At 40.0% G+C, this 23,184-nt stretch overlaps 1 long non-coding RNA gene across 1 annotated transcript; it reads left to right on the top strand.

Moving 5' to 3' along the window:
* Nucleotides 1-17,984: 17,984 nt before the first annotated feature.
* LOC122467266 lies at nt 17,985-21,053 on the top strand. The gene is made up of 3 exons (XR_006292883.1): nt 17,985-19,653; nt 20,271-20,412; nt 20,507-21,053. It is a non-coding gene; the product is annotated as an uncharacterized LOC122467266 (long non-coding RNA).
* The last annotated feature ends 2,131 nt before the right edge of the window (nt 21,054-23,184 follow it).

The following is a 23,184-nucleotide window of genomic DNA, read 5'->3' as shown; positions in this document are numbered from 1 at the left end:
AAAATAAAAATATACCTTTGGCAAATGAAACCAGTAGGTGTTGACCACCACGTTTTAAAAAAGTCAGATTAGGAATGCCCATTGGACTTTGGTGCTATTTTCTAGTATTTGACAAGAACTTCAGTTTCTCTGTTACTAGTATTTATGTTGTAACTATCCATGAGTTTGATATTCTTTTTTTTTTTTAATTTTTTTTTCAACGTTTTATTTTATTTTTGGGACAGAGAGAGACAGAGCATGAATGGGGGAGGGGCAGAGAGAGAGGGAGACACAGAATCAGAAACAGGCTCCAGGCTCTGAGCCATCAGCCCAGAGCCTGACGCGGGGCTCGAACTCACGGACCGTGAGATCGTGACCTGGCTGAAGTCGGACGCTTAACTGACTGTGCCACCCAGGGGCCCCTTTTTTTTTTTTTTTAATTTTTTTTTTTTTGATATTCTTTTCTTTTACTTTTGATATTGTTGTGGGGAAAAGTCAAAAGGTAAAGTGCCTGTACTCTTTTTCCTACTGAAGATAGTGCCCTATTTCTGCCTTTCAATTTATTGCCACGCTTCTTCAAAGATTAATATGCTAGACCATCTATGTGTTGCTTTCTGACTCCTTGAAATCTTATAATAATGAATAAGTAGCAAACATCCATGTAGAGCTTGTGTCAGGCAGTGGTTTCAGCACTTGAAACATGTTAACTCATGATCATGTCTTCATGATCTTCATGCCAACTCTCCAAAGTAGGCGCTATCATTATCCCCATTTTATAAATGTGGACGCAGAGGCAACAATAAATAATCTGCCCAAGGTCACAGAGTTTCAGCTAGGGTGCAAACCTAGGCAGTCCCATGCCAAAGTTAACTGGGTGCCTCCCACTAAAGGTTTGCTTGATCTTTTAATTACCATATCTAATGATTTTTTTTCAGTTTTTTTGTTGTTTAGCATCTTGTTATTACTTGACACTGTTGCTCCTTCCTTGGCTTCTGTGACCAAGGAGTCTTCTGGTTCTTCTACCTGTCTGCTTCATTTTGGGGGGATTTTATTACACTGTTTACATTTTTTGTGCTTATTTTCATGCATTTACCAAGGTGCTGTCTCCATTCATCTTATTTATTTTCTCTCTCTACTATCATTCCTTTAAAAATCTCTTAATCTATCATTGCTTTAACGATTCTCATGTATCTATCACCATCCCCAACCTCCGCCTGAATTACTTGCTACATAGATCTCTCTTCTGAAATGTTTCAGAGATACCTTAAAGATGGTCCTTAGATACCTTAAACAGGTCCTCAAGTTTATTATCTCCTCTATCCCCTTACCTCCCAGATCTGTCCCTCACTGTGTCTGCATCTTAATTCACTTAATGCTACCACTTTCCTTCTGTCTGTCTGGACTGGGCACCATTGGAGTTATCTTCAAAAGCTCTCTTTGGCTTCCTTTTCAGACATAGTTTGTCATAAGGAATTCTAGACAGAACAGTTTGAGGAAAAGATAGAGACATGAATGTTCTTAGCAGTTTAGGGGAATGGTGAATAGCCTTGAGGATCAAAGGAAGGAAGGGTGAAGCAAGGAGAGAAGAGATTATCTAAAGTTGATTGAACACAGTTCATTGACCTTGGAAGAAAAGTGTTCTGTGAGGCGAAAATGTGTTATTGACCACTGACTCTTCACCAATGGGTTTCTTTTCTTCACGTATCCCAGCCTTGGTGAAGATATTGAAGTGAGAACCGATTGTTATTTCTGCAGCTCAGGGACTTTGTCATTACTAGTGCTTCCAGAGATGAAGAGACTCTCAGAGATGAACTAACACCAATCAAAACACCATCAGCCAGCCATGGGGACTGGTAGTAGAAATTAAACCTGGGAGAGGGGAACATTCCTTTCCAGTGCTTATGGCCCTTATTTGGGACACTATCCCAAGCACAAAGCTGCTGGGGAGGATAATCAAGACATCAAAGTAACTTGTGAGCCTGGAGACAGCGTGAGGATAAAAAGTAGCTTGGAAGCAGAGAGGGTGGTCTCTCCTCATCCCTGCAACCTGAGAGCTGATAAATTACAAGCTTCCACAGCAGGAAGTGACAACATCTGTCTCTCCTACACCATGTTAGGCACACACAGCAAAGGTCACTTCTGCAAATTCTATTCCATATCCTCATTCTGGCCATCTCCTTTCAAGCAAACATTCTTGGGTAGGTTAAATACCACTGGTAAGCTAGAGGAAAGGAGAACATTCCTTATGATATGGGAAGCATTTTAACTCCTTTTATTCTCTGATCAAGTCTGTCCTCAATTTGGAGAGGGGTGGGATTTAGACGAATAACTGAAGTTTTAGCATGTGAGAATAGGCAGGTATTTAATCTTGAACAGAGAATCTGTAATCCTCAATCAGGGCAGCGACTTGGCCTTGGGATCGGGGATTCTAACTGATGTCAGACTTAACAAGACAGTCTGGGAGAGAGCTCCAAGTATCTCAGGAGTTGAAGGAGAGGAGAGAACCTCAGATGAAAGGTACTTACTACTTTCATGAGACCCTACTAAGACACTTTTAACTACTACGGCAGATTGGGGAGTTTCCTGGGGTGTCCTAATCTGAAATATTTTGTTTTTATGTCAACAAAGTCAGAGTAAGAAAATGTGTTCTCTCAAAATGCTCAATAACCTCTCAGTTCCTTTGCACTTGTTTGAGGAAGCTGGCTTGTTTGCAAATTGAACAAGTCTCCCCACCCCCTTCCTCCACCCCAGCCAAACAGATATAAAACATAGAGCATCATAGTTGGGCCACCTCTGAGTAGTTTTTGCTCCCCTTGAGGCTCCAAGGTTGAACAGATCATACCTCTGTGATGGGAAATATTTTGATCTCTTATTTCATTTTGCTTTATTTTTTCTTTGTTTTGGTTTCCTCACTATGGTTACTTTACACTTAGTCTGTTTTATAAATTAAGAATTGGCAATTTGTCAGTGAAAAGAAACCATAAACTGCTAAAGAAAGTGGGGGGGGGAGGAAACAGACTTGGTAAAACATAGAAATCTGAACATATGGTGACCATATTTCTTGCATGAAAAATCAGTACACATGGTCTGACCAGTATGTGTCTATCTGGGGACAATAAGACGAAACGTACAACACAAGGAGTTTTCCTGACCACTTGGCTTGCATGATTTCTAGTCTCACATAGGCCTTAGAATATGGAATAGATTTAGGTACCTCCCACTGCCTGCTGCAGAGGGCACAAATGGATCCTTGGTGAGGATGGAAATCCTCCATTCCTGCTAGGGGATGCTGGTAGAGAGAGCATTTCCCCATTCCTGTGAGAGCTGCAGTGAGCTTTGACTAGCAAACTCTCCCAACAAAGTTGAGATATTTGATGACTGGGTTTTCTAGTGTAAAAACTTCAGGCGAGCACATATAAATCTACCAAGAGCTCAAAACTGCATATCCTAATAACCTTATTATGCATGAAAAAGTTGATTAAAATCAGGTTTGATTTTTACTGTATCATTGTGTTCTTCCTATTTCAAAGTGATTCACACAGAGCTATATACTTAAAAAGAGGTGTGTGTTTTTCTAGAGGTAGATTTCCTCTTAACTACAAGTTCTCAGAAACTTTTATAGCTTTTATATATCTGCACATTTTTTTGTGTTCTAGTGGTTAGAAACATTTTTTGTGACAATAAAAAATATTTCCATAAAGAATAGTCCTGAAGAAGTGTTCTTCATCTATTTTAATATGCTTGATAACTTCAACTTTTATTCTGTCCCTACTGAATAAGACTGGAGGGATAATGAATGATTAAAGATTGTGTTTTAGGGGCGCCTGGGTGGCTCAGTTGGTTAAGCGTCTGGCTCTCGACTTCAGCTCGGGTCATGATCTCACAGTCGTGAGACCGAGCTCCGTGTTGGGCTCCATGGTAAGTGTGGAGCCTGCTTGGAATTCTCTCCTTCTCTCCCTCTGCCCCTGTACCCCTGCTCTCTCTCTCTCTCTCTCTCAAAATAAATAAGTAAATAAGCATTAAAAAAAGGTTGTGTTTTAGATTACATATATTGTATATGTAATGTTATATACTATATATTTATAAAAAATCTAAACATAGAATCTTATATATAATCTAAAATGCAATCTAAAAACAATATATGCTTATATTTTTACTCTTTTTCTTTGAAGTCTTTACAAGTTGCAAAAACATAGAATACTATGGGGAGGGGAAGCTTAGGTTTTGTGAATATGAAGAAAAACATTTCTTGAAATGTCTTCCTTTAAAACTGTTATCATACCCGGGGGAATATTTTGGCTTTGATTTCTTAATAGGTCTGGAAGTCATTTTAGAAGTGCCAGCTTCCTCCATTCTTTTTCTTGATTTTATACCCTCCTCCACAGTTATAACACTGATGAAAATTAAAAGATAACATTAGTCTATGGGGAGGAAAAAGGCCTCTCCCACGTTTTGATCCTTGACTTTCTTTCGTAATCCTCCTCAGTAGGGGAGCTAACATCCTATTTCTGCCAGCTGAGCTGAGATGGCAAAGAGGAACATTAGTAATAAGACTTAGAAGTTGTCCCAAGCTAAAGCCGGAAACTATAAAGGACATGCTGGTCTCCAGGGTGAGGAATTCATTTTAGTTTTAATTCAAGCCAACCCCCTGAGAACTATCATAGATTGGGAGCAAAAGATTCAAACCCCACCCCACAAGATGTTCCTCAGCTGTCCCTGTTTTTAGCTAAGAAATTTCACATGCTCCTTGTCCCACCACCCCCTGCCCATGTTCCCAAACTCCTGCATCACAGAAATTTCTGCAGAGCTTTGGGCTTCCAATGTCAAATACAATCACAGCTGCACTTACTGCCAGAAAGTAAAAGTTGTAGTGTTCCTGCTCCATCTATTACCACAGAGATGGATATAGGAGCCCTGTTTTGTTAAGTATCAATGTCTTGCCTTGTCTAAAAAAACACTCCCTTTCTCTTTTTACTACACTTTAACAGCTGTGCTCAAAGGTAAGCTATTGTCCCTTCTTTATAAAGAGATTTCAAAATGCCTTACCTGTAGGTCAGCACATATTGTACTCTCTTCAGACATTGTCCATCAAAGTATTAGGACACAAGAATCCTTTGGTCTTATTGCTATTTTCCACCCTTGTGTTGTACGCTCAGAAATTTCCTGATATCAAAATGGGCCTTCTCATTGCTTCCGAGGGTGGACTTCAACATACCAAGGATGTTGAGAATCTTGGCTGAAATGGTTAAGTTTCTGTGTCAACTTAACCAGGCTCAGGGATGCCCAGATAGGTGGCAAAACATTATTTCTAGATGTGTCTGTGAGGGTGTTTCTGTAATAGATTAGCGTTTGTGTTGGTGGACTGAGTGAAGAAGATAAGATAACCCTTGGCTATGGGGGTGGGCCCCATCTATTGAGTCCCTGAGTAGAACAAAAAGGCAGACAGGAAGGGTAGATTTTCTCTCTGCTTAGGCTGGGATATCATCTTCTCCTGTTCTCAGACATCGATGCTCCGGGTTCTTGGGCCTTTGGATTTGGACTGAGAATTTACACCATTGGCTCCCTAGGTTCTGAGACCTTCAGGTTTGCACTGGCTGTCCTGGACCTCCAGCTTGAAGATGACAGATCATGGGACTTCTCAGCCTCCATAATCATATGAGCCAATCCCTTATAATACTTATATATACTTATGTATAATACGTATATATGCCCTCTTGGTTCTGCTCGGGAGAACCCTAATACACTGGCTAAAAGTCACAAAGTTCAAACCAGTCATGTGACCAAAGAGCTGAAAGAGCCTTTTGGGGACAGTTATTAGAAGGCTCTGGAGACAGGCTGTTGGAGCATGGATCTTGGCTTTGCCTCTCACATTACCTGTATATCTTGGGGAAGTTACTTAACATTGATTTGCTTCAAATTTCTCAGCTGTAAACTGGGATTATGAATAGTATATACCTTAAAGATTATTGTGAGACTCTTCAGAATAGAAGGTCTTCAGAATAGTCTTTGTCATATGTTAGCCATTATTTACAAATTTCCCGTCTTTCCACTTACTGTCATTTCTCCTTCTCCCTTTCTCTTTTTTGACCACATGTTCTGGGTCTTCATACTCTTAACAGTGCAGGCCCATATATGCATGATGACAATACCCTATACTCTGGACCTACTCCTCCTCTTCCCCACAAATGAAAGCCTTGTCAAGTGGGTCCTCCATTTAGGACATAATGAAATAATTCGTCCTAAGATGTTAATCACTGAAAATATCTATGTGTGTTCCTGCTTCCTTGCTTTTGCATTTTAACAGGGCACAAGGTCCTGATTCAAAGGCATTAATTCCTAAAGAATAGACTTCAAGATGGGGTATATTTCCATTGGAGGTTAGTGCTAGAGTGTTTCTGATATCCTTTAAGTTATACATATAGTCAACTATAGCTGTTTAAAGTTCTAGTAATTATCTTCCTTACCCATTTAAGACTTGTCATCACCATCATCATCATCATCATCATCGTTGTCATTGTCATCATTTGAATGAGAACTGTCACTTGAGCACTTTCCTTGGTATTTTCCAAGATTATCTGAATCCTAAAATTCTCTGTGAGGAAGGTATTACTATAGCCTTTTTACATATAAGAGAATCAACTCTCAGAGAAATTAAGTGACTTGCCCAAAGGCACACAAGGGGTAAGTATTTGAGATTTGAGCCCAGATTGTGCTCCAGGTCTGTCTGGCTCTGAAGGTCGTGCCGTGATTACAGTAGAAATAGAATGGACAGCTGCCTGGTTTGTGTCACTCCTCCTCTTGTGGACAGCCACGGGACAGCAGGCTTGTGTCTGCCTCTACAACAGTGCCTTGTTCATATGGTCCCACTACACGTTTGTGGGAAGAATAAGAGGATGTGTGAATGTGTAACCTCAAAAGTCTGTACCTTCCTCAAGGAATGAGATGTAACCAATGACTCTGTTAGCTGTATTTAGTTGTCATCTAATGGCCTTAGAAAGATCAGGGAAGTGAACTGCCTCATCCACTCTTCACAGACCATCTTGGCAACCTTGGTAAATCAGAACTTCTGGGTATCTGAATCACATTTATTTGTGCCTTATGCAAACAGACCTGTCTACACTTGCAAGCAATATCTGACAATTATATAATTAATTTGATCATTGAGAAGAGTTGTTCCTAGACCTTAATTAGGACTTAAATGATTTCAGTAGGACAGTATCCCTTGTCCAAATTAACTGATCCCTACCAAATCTTCAACTGTCTTTGTGCTTTACCTGCCCAACCAGAGATGGTGTAGCCTATTGGTTTCAGTTTTACTGTATTCTGAGTACAGTCCTACTGGCATCAATTTCAGCATGGTGGGTGGAAACACATCTCTCATTGCACAGTAAGGTTATTGCAAGTTGCCTGGCAAAATCCCATAACGCTTGCTGTGCTGAAAATGGGTCTCGGGGTGTCCTATATTTTACTGCCTATGAATCGGTTACTGAACAATAACAAAAATAATAATAACCAAAAGCAGAGATCTGGCGTCACTACAAATTCCTGCTCCAAAGATTAGCTTTCCATTTTTAACCAAAGGAGTGGTACATATCTAAGAGATTTTCTTTGATGTTTTGGACTTTCTGTTTTCAAAAGAACTCAAAAACATTACATAATATCAATCATGTTCAAATACAGTACATAGCTGAGACATTCTAAAGGAGAGTGCTGCTGTGTCTCTCTTGAGTGCTTTCTAACTTTAAAACAAGAAAAATATAACCATGGACCAAAACTTGAGGGCAAAGATTGACTATTTCATACCATGGCATAATTTTTTTAAAAAGCTCAAATAAAACATGTATTTGGGATTGAAATAAGTTGTAAAAGTGAAACAGTGAGCTAATTCTAAAAGTCTATTTAGAATTGAAAAATAGTTTTGTCGCTCTGAATTAAAATTACACAAGAAGCAACTGATAATGTGTGCAATTGCTTGGAGACATGCAGAAAAATCCAATCAAATTAAAAAAAAACATTAATTACATTGCTAAGAATTTCTATGGCATTTTGTTTGTTAGGTTTGTTTTCTTTCAGGGACTTTGTTGTTTTCCCCATGAAATGGTTCTGCAGCTTTTTTAGTAACTAAGCCTGGTGCATTCATATAGCAGATTAAAATTGCTACAAAAAAGAGGCAATTAAAGTCAAATAGATCTATAGCCAGCCAGTAAAGGTGGGCATCTGAAAACTGTATTTTCTTTTGCTGAGCAACTGGGAGAAAAAAAAAATTGCCACAACATTTTTTACTCCAAATAGTAAAAAAAAAGAAAAAAAAAAGAAAAAAAAAGCTTACTTTACTAGTCTCTGCTTTGTGTACTGTTGATTGTGCTGATACACGAATTACTTTCCATATATTGATTTTCTGTTGAAATTAGAATGTGCAAGATCCTCTAAAATGGATGGGCAGGGTCTTAATGTCTATAAAGTGGTGTTCTGGTACTGATTCAGAGAACCTCCTTTTTCAAGCTGCGTGTGCCTCGTGAAAGGAAGCGAGTTCACCCTGCAGACTGGGTGTGCTTCATGCCCGAGGATTTTATGAGCACCCTAGACAGCAACTCTGGTAACCTGGGCATTCTTGAGGGGAGAAACACTACACAGGGACTATGCACCTGTCACCAAGATGACTGCTCAGGCCATCTAGATGCTGAGTCTGGTCCACTTATAATCCAACATACCCCCCAAGGTCAGCAGAGTGCCACAAAGGGATGTGATGTTCATCAGCAAAATAAAACCTAGGGCCTCTTGGGTAAAGCCCTGGAGGAGAATCTCCAAAGGGGAGTAGTCAGCATCCAGTGCTCTAATTTTTCTCTTTTTCTTAGAGTCTTCCCGCTTGAATTCCTATACCATTATGGATACACACTCAATCCCTTAAAAGGTCTTCAATTTTCTCTTAGAACAGCAGAGATGGACTAGAGCTTTCAAAGTGGACATTTTAAAGTACTATAGGTAAGCAAAGGCATAAAATGCAGAAGTTATAGGCAGAAAATTACAGCCAGTATATACAATATTATAGCTATAGCTATAGCTAACCTGACCATTGCTCCTAAAAGAACATCTCAGCCAGATTCCCTCATGTCCCAGCTTCCCAATTACATTTCACTTCTGTTTCCAGAAAATACCTTTCTTCACTTGGTCCCTTTGCAACAGGGCCAAGAAAGGGTGTTTTAACTCTGATCCTCTCCTGAGGCCTTCTAATTCTTTTTGGTTTTTAATCTGAGGGACAAGCCATTGTTTGGGAAAATGCCAGAAGAGGATGCATTTTCAGGTGAAAATTGGCTCTATGTATAGGAAATGGCTTGGCCTCTAAAGCCACAAATATAGAATTTCCTTAAACTGGCATCATAGCCACATGTATCAATTAGGTTGCTTTTGGTCACAAGTCGCAGAAACTTAACTGGCTTAAATTGTTGAGGAACTATATACGGTCACTTAACAGAAGCAGGGCTGGCATCTGGGTAGGTTGATCCAGTGGCATAGGGTGCAATAAAGGATCCAGATTTTTTTCATTTTGTCTGCTGTTTCCAGTGGAGGCTTCAGGCTAAAGCTGGATCTCTGACAATCCTCAAGGTACAATCCTCAATCCTGAAGCTATCTGCTTTCTCAACAATTGTGGCAGAAGAGAGAGAAAACATTTCTACCGGTGACTCTCTCTCTCTGGAAAGTTTCCCCTGGTATCTCTTTGACGTGATCTGAGTCACACGCCTCTTCCTGAACCGATGGCTGTTTCCTCGGAAATGCCATGAGCTGTTGGCTTTGGAGGGCTTCTTGATGCTCGCATGGGTGAAGACATTTCCGTTGTTGGTAGAGTCTGCTTAGTGCTCACCCTGGAGCAGGGTCAAGCCTCTAAACTCTGCTGATGATGCGCAGTGAGGAAGGGTAGAGTGCGCACAGGGCAGTCCATTAAATGTGTAACTGTTCACAAAAATTAATTATCGGTTAGGGGCGCCCGGGTGGCTCAGCCGGTTGAGCGTCCGACTTCAGCTCAGGTCATGATCTCACAGTCTGGTCCGTGAGCTCGAGCTCCGCGTCAGGCTCTGTGCTGACAGCTCAGAGCCTCAAGCCTGCTTTGGATTCTGTGTCTCCTTCTCTCTCTGCCCCTCCCCTGCTCATGCTCTGCCTCTCTCTGTCTCAAAAATAAATAAAAACATGAAAAAAAATTAATTATTGAAAAATGCTGATTGAAAGTCTACTTTATTTGCTCTACTTTTCCCAAATGAAACTTGACTTCTTTATCAAGGGACTCAGTAAGGATCAGAAATGACTAGGACGGTGTGGTAATCTCTTTGGTCTAACAACTATCTTGGAAGTTTGGGATCCTCAAGGATATTTGGAGGAGGATGGGAATTCTGTTTTTTTATCTCATTAATTCGACATACATTTTTACCTGGAGAGGGGCATCTTGGATTGGGTTTGCTCAGTTGCAGCTAATGTGGGGTTTCTCTTGCACCCTGACCACTTCAACAGATGTCATGCTTCACATCCCCATACAGACCTGGAGTTTGTGAATTTCTCGGGACAAGGGGACTTTACACAAAAGTCAGGTTGATAGAGACCAAGCAGAGCCTTGGGAACTCTCATGGGTGTCACTTCTACTGGTTGGTCAATGGCCATTGGTCAATGCTGGCTGCTGTCAAAGGATAGTCCTTGCTGAACTCCAATGGGGAGGATAGCTGGTGTAGCTCTGTGGTGTAGGCAGCAGGAGACTGGCTGGTATATGGGCTTTGACTCTGCACCCATGGTGCTTCTGGGCGTTAGCAATGGCCTGGACTGCCTGGTGGAGGCTGGGCCATCGCTGTGTCCTGACTTGGCTTCAATATGCACAGTGTCTTCATGGTGGGACCTCTTGTCCTGAGCTCCACCGGTCTCCATGTGTTCTATTTCTGCCTCCTCCAGACAACCCAATGAATTTCATTCAGACCCTGGCTCATCACATGTTCTTTCAAGTCTATCATTTATTCACTAAGTTGTTTCTTTTCTTCCTTAAGGTTTTGCACCTAAAGAGCCAGGCAGAGACTCCTACTTCCAATTCTCTGTTTATACATGCATAAGGATTGAACTTCCTATTTAACCCGCTTTCACAGAACATAGCCATTTTCTGTGCCTTTAATTTCAAGTTAGTCTCACTATTTATTCGTCTTTGAAAATTATATGCCCTCAGAGCCCCGAGGACTGGAATATTTTTTACAAGATGAAATAATAAATCAATATGATACTGTGGGCCATTTATTTTACATTCATGGCTTTGAGCCAGTTAGATAGGAGATAATATGACTCTCAGAGAATCTTTTTTAACTTTTCTGAGGTAAACATCTTATATAAACTGGCTTTGAATTTCAGAGAATTTTTTAGAAATCAAAAAAATTCTGTGCCTAATTTAAAGGGATACCCTGATATGATCAGTTTATTTTTTCACATCATTATCCTTATTTTGAAGAAATCAGTGATGTGTTTAAAGTCAATAGCACTGTATTTTATATATGTGGTAACCACGTGACCGGTATTTAGAATGCTTTTGGATATTACAGAGTGTTTTATTTTCTATCTCAATTATCTTTAACCTGTGATGCTAGGTATAGTTGTTATGTCCATTTTACAGAAAGTTTAAATGACAAGCTCAAGGTCACACATGCCATGTGGTCCAGCCACTGCTTTGGACAAAAAATAATCTAACTCCAAAACCCACACTCTTTCCTTTATACTTGCCACTGGGAAATCCCTTCTACTGAAATCCAAATGTTTCCTTAGCCTCTGTGACCTCTTTCCTTTTTTTCCTTGGAAAGACTCAGTGGACACTAAGAAAACATTTAGATGCATTTTGATAACATGAGAAATGATTTTGTAATCTGTGTGCCAAAGAAGAATGCTAAAAGGGGTTTTGTTATTTTTGAAAGGGCACCCACTGCTACATAATATGTAGCTTGTTGATTCAGAGAGTGATCTATCACATTTTTGTTAAAAGACAACACTATTCCCTTACAATTACATGCTAATTAGTTTCTTAGACACTCCATCTGAAAGGCAACTCGATGCCAATTACCTAATTGATATATTGCAAACTTCATTTTCCCAGGGCCATATTTTATGAGAACGAAAGGAAAGGTTTAGGTTGAGAAAGAGAAAAGCAGCCCCAGCCAACTGGGAGTGGGCCTGGCCCTGTCAGCGGGGCATCGGTGTCTCTAGGAGCTGGTCTGAGTCTTACAGCAAGGACTTAGTGCTGTCCTCTGGAACAAGAACCTTCCAGAGCACCATCGGACAAGGTCATTTTGTGACCATGAAGAAGTGAGACATAAAACAAAACCACTCTGTAATTTTGTCTACAAAACACGGTCACTGGGCAAAACCCCAAATCCTGAATATTTCCCTATCCTGCCTGCTTTGAGTGACTGCTGCTTCTTTATCACACCCAGCTCCAGCCTGACTTTGTACTTCTTGCCTTCTACCTAAAATATGATTCTAGAATTATAGAATTACTCCTGCTTCCTGAAAGGATCCAATCCAGAGCAAAACTTGACCTCCTGAAATTTCCGCAAAGTCACCTAATGCAATCCCGATATCTGTTATAAGTTCTTTTTGACATCCTCTTACTGAGATGTCCATGGTTCCTCAGGGTGTGTGGTCTCCTTTATTGCATTGGGCAAGAGTCTAAGGTGTTTAAATATAGATGTGTTCCTCATTGATTTTGCCTGGAGGGCACTGACAAACTTCAGTTATTCAACTAGAGGAAAGATTTAAGTACACCGTATTCCACCATTAACCTCTTTTAGTTATATACTTTATTATCTGGGAGAAATCTTCTGGGAATCATAGAACGTTATTTGTGGCTTCCACTGATAGGAATAGTTTATGGATTAACTATAATGATCTCCACAGAGACCACTCGCACCCAGTTATTGGCACTTACTTAGAACTTGCACCTTAATGCAGGGTCTAGTAAAGATTTTAGATGGTTCTTATGTCAGTTTGCATTGGACAAGTGTAGCACTTTCAGGGTCTAGCCTACTCCCCACACCTGCCATTACTAGATGGGTGACTTTGGAAAGATATTCCACCATTTGTGAAGTGGGGATGATGATAGTACTTAATTTATAAGGATGTTGTGATGATTGGGTGAAATGATATGTTGTGTCTTAAGCACTCAGTATATTTTAGCAATTATAATGATTTTTACTCTTGTCATGACCTAGGAGTGGGATGTTACTCAGCTCAGTTTCCACAACAAACTACCACAGACTGAGTGGTATAAACAGATTCATGTCTCTCAGTTTTGGAGATTGGAAGTCTGAGATCAAGGTGTCTACACGGTCGGCTTCTGGTGAGAGCCCACTTCCTGGCTCCCTTCTAACTGTGTCCTCAAATCACACACACACACACACACACACAGAGAGAGAGAGAGAGAGAGAGAGAGAAAGAGAGAGAGAGAATGCAGGAGTGGGGAGAGAGGGAGAGCGAGAGAGCAAGAGACAGGAAGCTTTGGTGTCTTCTCTTGTAAGGGCACTAATTCCATCATGGAGGTCCTATCCTCATAACCACATCTAAACCTAATTACCTCCCAGAGGCCCATTTCCAAATACCATCACCCTGGGGGTTAGGGCTTCAACACATGACTTTTTTTTTGGTTGGAGGGGGGCACAAAATTCAGTTCATCAAGTGGCCTTACCTTTCACAAATTACAAATGAACTGTTTTAAAATCCCAAACCCAAATAATAATTTTTGGTGGTCAGTTCCCAATACTGAGCTGGCATATGGTTCAACATTTGATACAGTAAATTCGGTGGGATATATCTAAAATTTATATCGTTCAAAGTTACAGTTTCTGAGTCCCTTATAAAGATTTTTCCTGACCTTTCCCATTTCTGCTTCCCCCAGCAGATTGTCTTTCTCGAAGGGCTGGAGCACTTATCAGACTTTTCAGCTTTTGTGAGTGGTTCCACCCCAGCTGGGCTGATTGCCCCCAGCAAGTGGCTCTGGACTTAACTGAAATGATAGAGTAATGCACTCCAGGTACTTAGCAGGGATATTATCTCAAACTCTCTGCCACTTACTGTTTATTAAAAGCTCGGTCTAGAGAACTAATACTTACATATTGCAACCCATTTATCCCTCTCCATCTTCTAAAATCCATCCTAAATGTAAGTCAGGGCAAAGGATAGCGGAGTACCCAGATGGTATTAGTTCAGCTTATGCAGGACTGCTTTTATAATTTGTGTTTTGTCATTGTGCCCTTAGCCCACACTGGAAGATGTTTCAAACTGAAGTCTTATAATACATGTGGCTAAATCCTGTGACTGGTAGTGTCTTGAAAAATAGTGAGCGCTCAGTAAGAATTTGTTGAGTAAATGAGTAAATGAATGAATAAACTAATGAATAAATAACTTTATAGGTTCACCCTTAGGATATTTGGTATTCATTACTGTTTGTTACACTCCAGTTATTATGAGAGAAATTATATTATACGAGAGAAATTTTACATAGGACTCAGTACTAAGATTAGAGGCATTTTACCAGTATTTTTTTACATTTTATTTTAAAAATTAACACAAAGTAAAATTTACCTCTTGGGGAGGTGTACAATCAGTAGAATGTACGGTCAGTAGGGGCACAGTAAAATTTTAACCTATGTCCATTTTCAGGTAAGCGTCACCATAAGAGGATACAGAACAGGTCCATCACCCTCCCAAACTCCCTTGTGCTTTAATTTTGTAGTTCTACCTCCCCACCAGCTTCCTAATCCCCAACCGCCGATCTGTTCTCAGTCGCTACAGCTTTGTCTTTTCGACGATGTCACGTAAATAAAATCAGACAATATGTACCCTTTTGAGACTGGCTTCTTCCATTCGGCACGATGCCGTTGGGATCATCAAAGCTGTGTGTATCATTAATTAATTCCTTTTTAAACAGCTGAATAGTGTTCCATTATGTGGATGTAACACTGTTTATCTCCTCGCCCTTTGAAGGACATCTGAGTTGTTTCCAGTTTTTAGCTATTATGAAGAAAACTGCTATGGTCATTTACGCAGCTTTTTTTTTTTTTTTTTATGGGGGCATGTTTCTTGTTTCTCGGAGGAAATAACTAGGAGTGAGAATGTGGGCACCACACGGCAAAGGTATGTTCCTAATGAACTGCCAAGCTGTTTTCTCCAGCGGTTGCACTGTTTTATTTATTTATTTATTTATTTATTTCAATATATGAAATTTATTGTCAAATTGGTTTCCATACAACACCCAGTGCTCATCCCAAAAGGTACCCTCCTCAATACCCATCACCCACCCTCTCCTCCCTCCCACCCCCCATCAACCCTCAGTTTGTTCTCAGTTTTTAACAGTCTCTTTTGCTTTGGCTCTCTTCCACTCTAACCTCTTTTTTTTTTTTTCCTTCACCTCCCCCATGGGCTTCTGTTAAGTTTCTCAGGAGCCACATAAGAGTGAAACGATATGGTATCTGTCTTTCTCTGTATGGCTTATTTCACTTAGCATCACACTCTCCAGTTCCATCCACGTTGCTACAAAGGGCCATATTTCCTTCTTTCTCATTGCCACGTAGTACTCCATTGTGTATATGAACCACAATTTCTTTATCCACCAGCCAGCAACCTCTGCGAGTTCTCCCCCCCCACCCCCACCCCTCCCGTCGCCCTGCATGCTGGCCACGCCTCGCATTGTCGGTCCATTTTGCTTTGGGCATTCTAATAGATATGCTGTAGTGTCTCAGCTTTCATCTGCAATTGTCTGGTGGCTAACGACATTCAGCGTCTTCTCAGGTGCTGATTGCCTTCTGTATCCTCCCACACGAGGCCTTCAAATCTTTCGCTCCTTCTTAAAAACTTGGGTTGTTTATTTTCCCCCTGCTGAGTTTTGAAAGTTCTTGACACATTTTGGATAAAAGTTCTTTGTTGGATATGTGATTTGTAAACATTTTCTCCCAGTCTGTGGCTTGTCTTTCCTGGTTCACAGCATCTTTCACAGAGCAAACATGCTTAATGCTGATTTGTTCCGATTGACTCATTTTTTCCCCCATTATATCTAAGAACTTTTGGCCCATTTTTGCTTTTGCCACTGAAAACATCATAAAATTGCTCTTCTTCTTGTCTGAAAGTTTTATACTTCTGAGTCTGTATTTAAATCTGAAATCCGTTTTGAGTTAATTTTTGCATAAGGGGTGAAATTTTGGTTGAGATTCATTTTTTTCTCTATGAGTGACCAATTTCTCTGTTCCTTTTGTTGAAACGAGCAGCATTTGCACATGTCAGAAACGAACGGGCCATATTTGTGTGATTCTGTTTATGAACTCTCTATTTCGTTCTATTGATCTCCAGGTCTCTCCTTTTCCCAATATTATATACTGTCTTGATACTATAACTTTATATTAAGACAAAATGGGGTGGTGGTATTACTCCAACTTTATCCTTAATTTTCAAAATCGCATCGACTATTTTAATTCCTTTGCCTTCCATATAAATTTTAGAATTAGCCTGTCTGTATCTACCAAAAACCCTGCAAAATTTTTGACTAAAATTAGGTTAAATCTAGTTTAGAGAGAATTGGCATCTTAAAAATACAGTGTCTGCAAGTCTACAAACATGATATGACTATTTGTCAAGGTCTTTGATAGATTTCTTCAGCATTTTGTAATTTTTGGTATAAAAATTCTGTATATGTTTGGTTAGATTTATACCTAAATATTTCATACTTATGGAGCTATTATAAATGGTGTATTTTAAAGATTTCATTTTCTAATTGTTTATTACTAATATCAATACGATTCATTTTGTGTGTTGACTTTGTATCCTACATCCTTGCTAAATTCATATATTTGCCTTAGTATATTTATTGTAGATTCATTGGGATTTTCTATGCAGATAATCATGCCATCTTTCCACAGAGAGAATTTTATCTCTCTCTTTCCAGTGTGTATGGATTTTAGTTCTTGTTCTTGCCTTGTCCTAAGAATTCTGTGTAATTTTGACCAGAAGTGGGAAGGTGGACTTTCTGCGTTCCTTATCTTAGGAGGGAAGTATTTAGACTTGACTACACAGTACGATGTTAGATGTGGGTTTCTTGTCGATGTCCTTTATCAGTCTGAGGACATTCTCTTCTGTTCCTATGTTGCTTAGAGTTTTTGTCATGATGGATGCTGAATTTTGTCAAATGCCTTCTCTGCGTCAATTGATATGAACATGTGCTTTTCCTCCCATAGAGTGTTAAAATATTGTAGATACATGGATTGATTTTCAAATGTTAAATCAGCTTTGTACTTGTAATGTGTCATACTTTTTATATATTGCTGGATTTGATTTGCTGCTATTTTGTTGAGGATTTTTACATCTGTGGTTGTCTTTCTTGTTCAGTCTTTTGGTTTTGCTATGAGAGTCATGCTGGCTTTCTAAAATGATATGTGTTTCCTTCTCTTCTGTTATCTGGAAAAGATTATTTAGAATTGATGTTATTTCTTTTTTAAATGTTTGACGGAATTCACTCGTGCAACCATATGAACGTGGATATATTTTTTCTGGAGGACTCTAGAATGAATTAAATTCTTTTAAATTTGTTGAAGATTTTATAATGGTCCAGGATATGGTCTATCTTGCTATATCTGTGGGCATTTAAAAAATAATGTGTATTCTGCTATTGCCAGGAGGAATATTCTATAGATGCACTCCCTTCTTCTGGCCTCCGTGGTTTCTAATGAGAAATACATAGTAATTAAAAGCATTGTTCCCATATAAGCAATGCATCATTTTTCTCTGGATGCTTTCAAGAGATTTTCTTGTGTTTGGTTTTCAGCGGTTTGGTTTTCATGTATCTGGGCATGAATTTATACACACACACACACACACACACACACATATAATATATCCTATTTGGGGTTCACTGTACTTTATGTATTTCATAAAATTTGGGAAGTTTTCACCCATTTGTTTAAAAAAATACTTTGTTCTATATTATGCTCTTTCCTTTTATTCTGGACTTCTTATGACATAAATATTAGCTCTTCTGGTATTGTCCCATAGGTCCTTTAGGCTCTATTTATTTTTTTAAAAAAGTTTTCCTCTGTGCTGTTTAAACTGGATAATTTCTATTGATCTATTTTCAAGTTCAAGTTCATTGAATCTTCCCTCTGTCATCTCCATTTCATTATTTAGCCTATGCAGTAAGATTTTTATTTTGGATACTATATTTTTTCTGTCCTAAAATTTCTATTTGGTTCTTATTTCCATCTTCCATTTATTTGCCCAAATTTTCTATCTCTCCATTTGTTCCAACTGTGTTTGCAATTTCTTACTGGTACATTTGTTTGTTTGTTTGTTTGTTTCCAGTTTTTATTTCAATTCCAGTTAGTTAACACATCATGTAATATTAGTTTCAGAAGTGAAATTTATAGTAGCTGCTTTCAAGTCTTTGTCAGATAATTTCAGCATGTGTGTCACCTTGGGGTGACATCTGTTTGTTTTCTTTTCACATGTGAGTTTAGATTTTCCTGGTTCTTTGTATATTGGGTAGATTTGGGTGGTATTCTGGACGTTTTGAGTACTATGAAACTGTACATATTATTTTAGTCCAAGGGAGAGTGTTGGCTTTTTGTTTTAGCAGACAATCAGCCCAGTTGGGTTTAGGCTGCATATTTTTACCAATCCTCTGTTGGATGTGACTTAAATATTCTTCCATTTTCGAAGCCTTTTTAGTGCTATTCATATCCATCTCACACGTGCATCACCCAGTGGCCAGTTCTAGGTCCTTCGTGGTGGTGTATATCTTGGTTCAGTCCTTAAAGTCTTTAGTTTGCTGTTTAGGATTAGATCCACCCATGTCCAGCTCAAGGTGAGTCTCAGTGGTCATAAGTTACCTTATGGAATCTGTTTCCTGTGTTCTTCCCTCTCAGGGACCTTCCTGGTGCTTTCCAGTTCTTTGGAGACATTCTTTTAGTCTCCAGGCAGAGACTTTCAGTCAGAAACTTAGGACTTTATTTACCACGCACTGCCATGCACTCCCATGAATGCACTCGTGTCTGGGTCCAACAGGTGGAAGGACAGGGAAAGGAAAAAAGCAACAGAGGCTCCCCCCATTCCTTTGGGACCACAGCTCCTCCAATCAGGAAAGAAGTTCCTCCTTCTGGAGAGTTTTAGATGCTTGCTCTTCCAAGTGCTGCTGCTGTCGGTGCCAGTAGACTTCTTTCCCCCTCACTGAGCTGAACTAGTGGCCTCTTCTGGGGCTCTCTCTTCCCACTTTGATGCCTGCTTTTCCCAGTGTTTCCTCCAAGTCCTGGCCGGAGCTACTGGAGAAAAACAAGGGTAAACACTGTCATACTTTGGAGTTTGGTCCATTTACCTAATCTACCTGCTACTTTTCAAAGTCTTTAAATAGCTGCATTCTGTCCAGATTTTATAGCTGCATTCAGTGGGAGAGACAGGGTGGTGAGTGTTACTCCATTTTACCCAGAACTGAACCCTCTTATGGTTTGTTTTTATATTCTGAGCATAGTGACCCATGTAAGTAACAGTTTCTCTTTCCTTGCCTTTCAGAACCTTTAGTGCCAAGTTGTGGCTAAGCTACACCCTCTCTTCCTTTACTGTGTGGTTTTTTGAATCCCGAGCCACTAAGTCATGTCTCAAACGTTTTTGAGAACGTTTTAGGGAATCTAGGTAAGCAACACCATTTCCTAAACCTTACCTTTCTCCTGTGATTCCCCTTGAATCATAAGTGTGTGTATGTGTGTGTGTGTGTTTTATTCTCTGAAGAATCTTATCTAGCTAGGATGAAAGGAAAACAAATGTGACTCATTCTTATAAGATTATTCACAGTTTTCTGAACAAAATACATCATTTAATGCATTCATACTAATGCTCACAGTGTTTTTCCTGTGTAGAATGCTTTTTCAATCTTTTATGCCTGGAAAACTCCTATTCACCTTGCAAAGGCCTTGGAGCAAGTTTTTATGTTTTTCAGACTCTTTAACCGATCTGCCCCAGGTACAGCTGGTTGCCTTTTATTATGCTTCAAGAAAGCATCATTCACAAGCCAGCATTTATATGCTGTGGTATGTTTCCCTGTTGTTTCCAACTACCTGCTTCTTCTTTTCCACCCTTGCCATGACTCCAAGTAGATGGTGCTTTTATGTCCCATAGTCAGGATGAGCCTTGTAACTTTCTTTGGCTGGTAGAATGAGGGTGGATTTATGTGGGAATGATTTATGCCCTTTCAAGTAGCAACTTACATTTACCATGAGGTTTGCTTCAGCCTTTTGCTCTTGTTCTCTCAGTCCGCCGTGAGAACAGGACCTTGATGGGGCTATGCTCTCAGCTCGTGTCATGTCCCAGAATGAGAGCGCACACAGAACAAAGACAGGCAGCGTCCCAGCTGACCTCCAGACTCATACGTGAGAAATAAATACTTGTTGTCGGGTAAGCCACTGGGGTTTTCAAGGTGGTTTTTTTTTTCTTTAATATTATTACTAAATGAAATCTGACTTAGAAATGTCTGATTTCCCCTTTACAGGGTCAGAAACTTCATGGGCAGAGCTTGAAAGGTAAGAGTCACTTGTGGAAAACAACTGATGAAAGACCAAAGAAGACAATGGGCTCGAGGATTTCACCATAGGAATCCCTGGGGCCCCTGGCACTTGCAGCCTGGACCTCCTGGGGCAGATGGACAGATGGACAGATGGACAACTGCTGGGTTAAGTCCAGGCTGAATATATACTTTGAAGTGGCACACTAATTTTTTTTTTCTGATTTTTTCTGGTTTTTTTTTTTGTCATTCCAGCTGAATCTAGAAGCAGCCAAGTATAATTCACAAAGGCATATACAAATATAACCTATACTTCAGGTGGATTTGATCGAGGAATCACATGGCTTAAGTTAACTGAAATTCTGATAAGCTGGATGACCTTGAGCAAATCATTGATCTCTTTTCTCATTCTCATTTTTATTACCCATAAAAAGGAAGGGGGATAAGGGTGGATAAGAGTTGGATTACTCATTTTCTTTTTTTTTTCTAATTTGTTTTAATGTTTATTTTTGAAAGAGAGAGAGAGAGAGAGAGAGAGAGAAAACACAAGTGGGGGAGGGGCAGAGAGAGGGAGACACAGAATCTGAGGCAGGCTCCAGGCTCAGAGCTGTCGGCACAAGCCCAACCCAGGGCTTGAACCCACAAATTGTGAGATCATGGCCTGAGCCAAAGTCGGCCGCTTAACCTACTGAGCCACCCAGGTACCCTTGGATTACTCATTTTCAAAGGTCTCTTTTTTAGTGTAATTATGTTCTGATTTTTTTTTTTAATTTTACATTTTTCTTTAGTTTGGATGCCCACACAGTTTAGATGTAGTCATAAGAGGGCCCAAGTCATATGGAAGGCCCTGGTGCAAAAATCCCATTTCAAGTATTTGGCATTTAATTAGAGTGAAGAAATGCAGATTGCATCACTAAACAGAACCATCAATAATAGCTCAGTGGTTTTGGGGGCCTGCCAGACTGGGGGGTGCGCAGCTCTCCGGAACACCTCGGCTTCTCAGCTGCAAGCTGCCTTCTCGGTTTCCTCCCCAGCTTTGCTTGGCCCCTGCAGGCCACTCTCAGCTCTCAACCCTATGGTTTCTTTGCCTTGGCCCTGGAAGGGCAAGTCAGGATTCGCTCTTCTTTGCTACCTGCCGCTGCTTCTACTCAGAAAGGAAGGCAAAGAGACTGTATTTTTGGCTTCCTGTATGCCACTGATGAAAAGTGTCGTTGGTTCCTCACTGTCCACAGCCCTCCCTCGGAGTTGTGTACAAAGGCTCACAGAACCATTGAGCTGGAATGGACATTGCTCGGTTCAATAAGTTTAGACAGGAGGAATCAAAACCTGGGGATTTTGACTTCCTCAATCCAGTCCCAGAACTGACTAGAGGTGCGGTTGAATATATAACTGGGTCTGTGAACCCCTATACCATGTTAATGTGCTAAAGTTAATCTGCTTCAGGAATTTGAGGAAAATATAAAATATATAATAAAATGCAAAACGATCCCTAACTTTTACAGGTTAGAAACAGAAAGAGTGATTTAGTAGTTTGGTTCCTGCCTTCTAGTTCTTATTCTTCTCTGCCCTTAAACATGTAATTTTGGTCAGAACACTCGACAATAACAATCCATCATTAAAAAGGCTTTTGCAGTTAATCAGCTTTGAAATAGCAACAACTAAATAATACTAGTACTACTATGAAGAAAAGAAGAAAGGAAAAGAAAAAAAAAAAAGCAAAAACCCCAATAGGCTGCTGGTTTTATGAGGTTCACAAGAGGACTGACAAATCACTCAGCCTGTATGCCTCAGCTAGCTATCTAGTTATCAATTATGTATCATAATTCGTCCTTGTAACATCCTTTGAAATATTCAGATAAAAGAGTCTAAAGGGGCAAAATAATTAAGACGATTAGTTCCAGCAGAAAAAAGTTTAAATTGCCGTTCTATGCAGCGTGTTTCACATTATGTTATTCTTCGTTCTTATCTTCCCTACCGCACATACATAAGATGTCCGAAGGGGCACAGATAGTGTAGATTCAGCGGTGGGAGGCAAAAAACTAGTCACATCCTGTGCTTTGCATGCAGTGCCTTATTCAATATTTCTAACAAGCCCCTCAAAGAAGGAAAGGTAAGGAAACTGAGGCCCAGAGAGAATATATTCTCAAAATCATACAGAACCTAGACTTGAACACAGACCTTTCTAACTCCAAAATCTGTGCTCTTGATTTCTTCTCTTGCTCTGTGCATGCATCTTGAAGGGAAGTACAACAGGGGTGTGTATTGAGGCCAGAAGGGCATGTATACAAGATCGTCTGGCTCTGTCTGCACATTGATTAATGCACTGTTGTGTGCACCACTTGCCAATTAGTCTTGAGGTCCTGTGAGATAGAGATGAAGCCGACACTGTCCCCATCCTCAAGGTCTTGTAAGGGGAGACAGATGCTAAACATCCTCGGGAAAATATTCCAAGTACTCGAATAGATGTGTACAGAGCAGTGGTGGCTCTAAAATATTTATTGAGGGGCAATTTGGTATGGTCAGTTGGTTCTAAACATCTCCGCCTCGAAACATCCTCACCTCTTTCCGTGTCCTCTCTTGTGTTGCAAAAGGCTAGAGAGCAGAAGTCTAATTTTCCATGACTCCCTTGCAGCTAATATTCCCCATGTAAAATAGGTTCTGCCAAA

This window comes from Prionailurus bengalensis, chromosome A1, assembly GCF_016509475.1.
Source record: "Prionailurus bengalensis isolate Pbe53 chromosome A1, Fcat_Pben_1.1_paternal_pri, whole genome shotgun sequence".
Classification (NCBI taxonomy): domain Eukaryota; kingdom Metazoa; phylum Chordata; class Mammalia; order Carnivora; family Felidae; genus Prionailurus; species Prionailurus bengalensis.
This window is presented reverse-complemented; position numbering and strand designations above follow the sequence as displayed.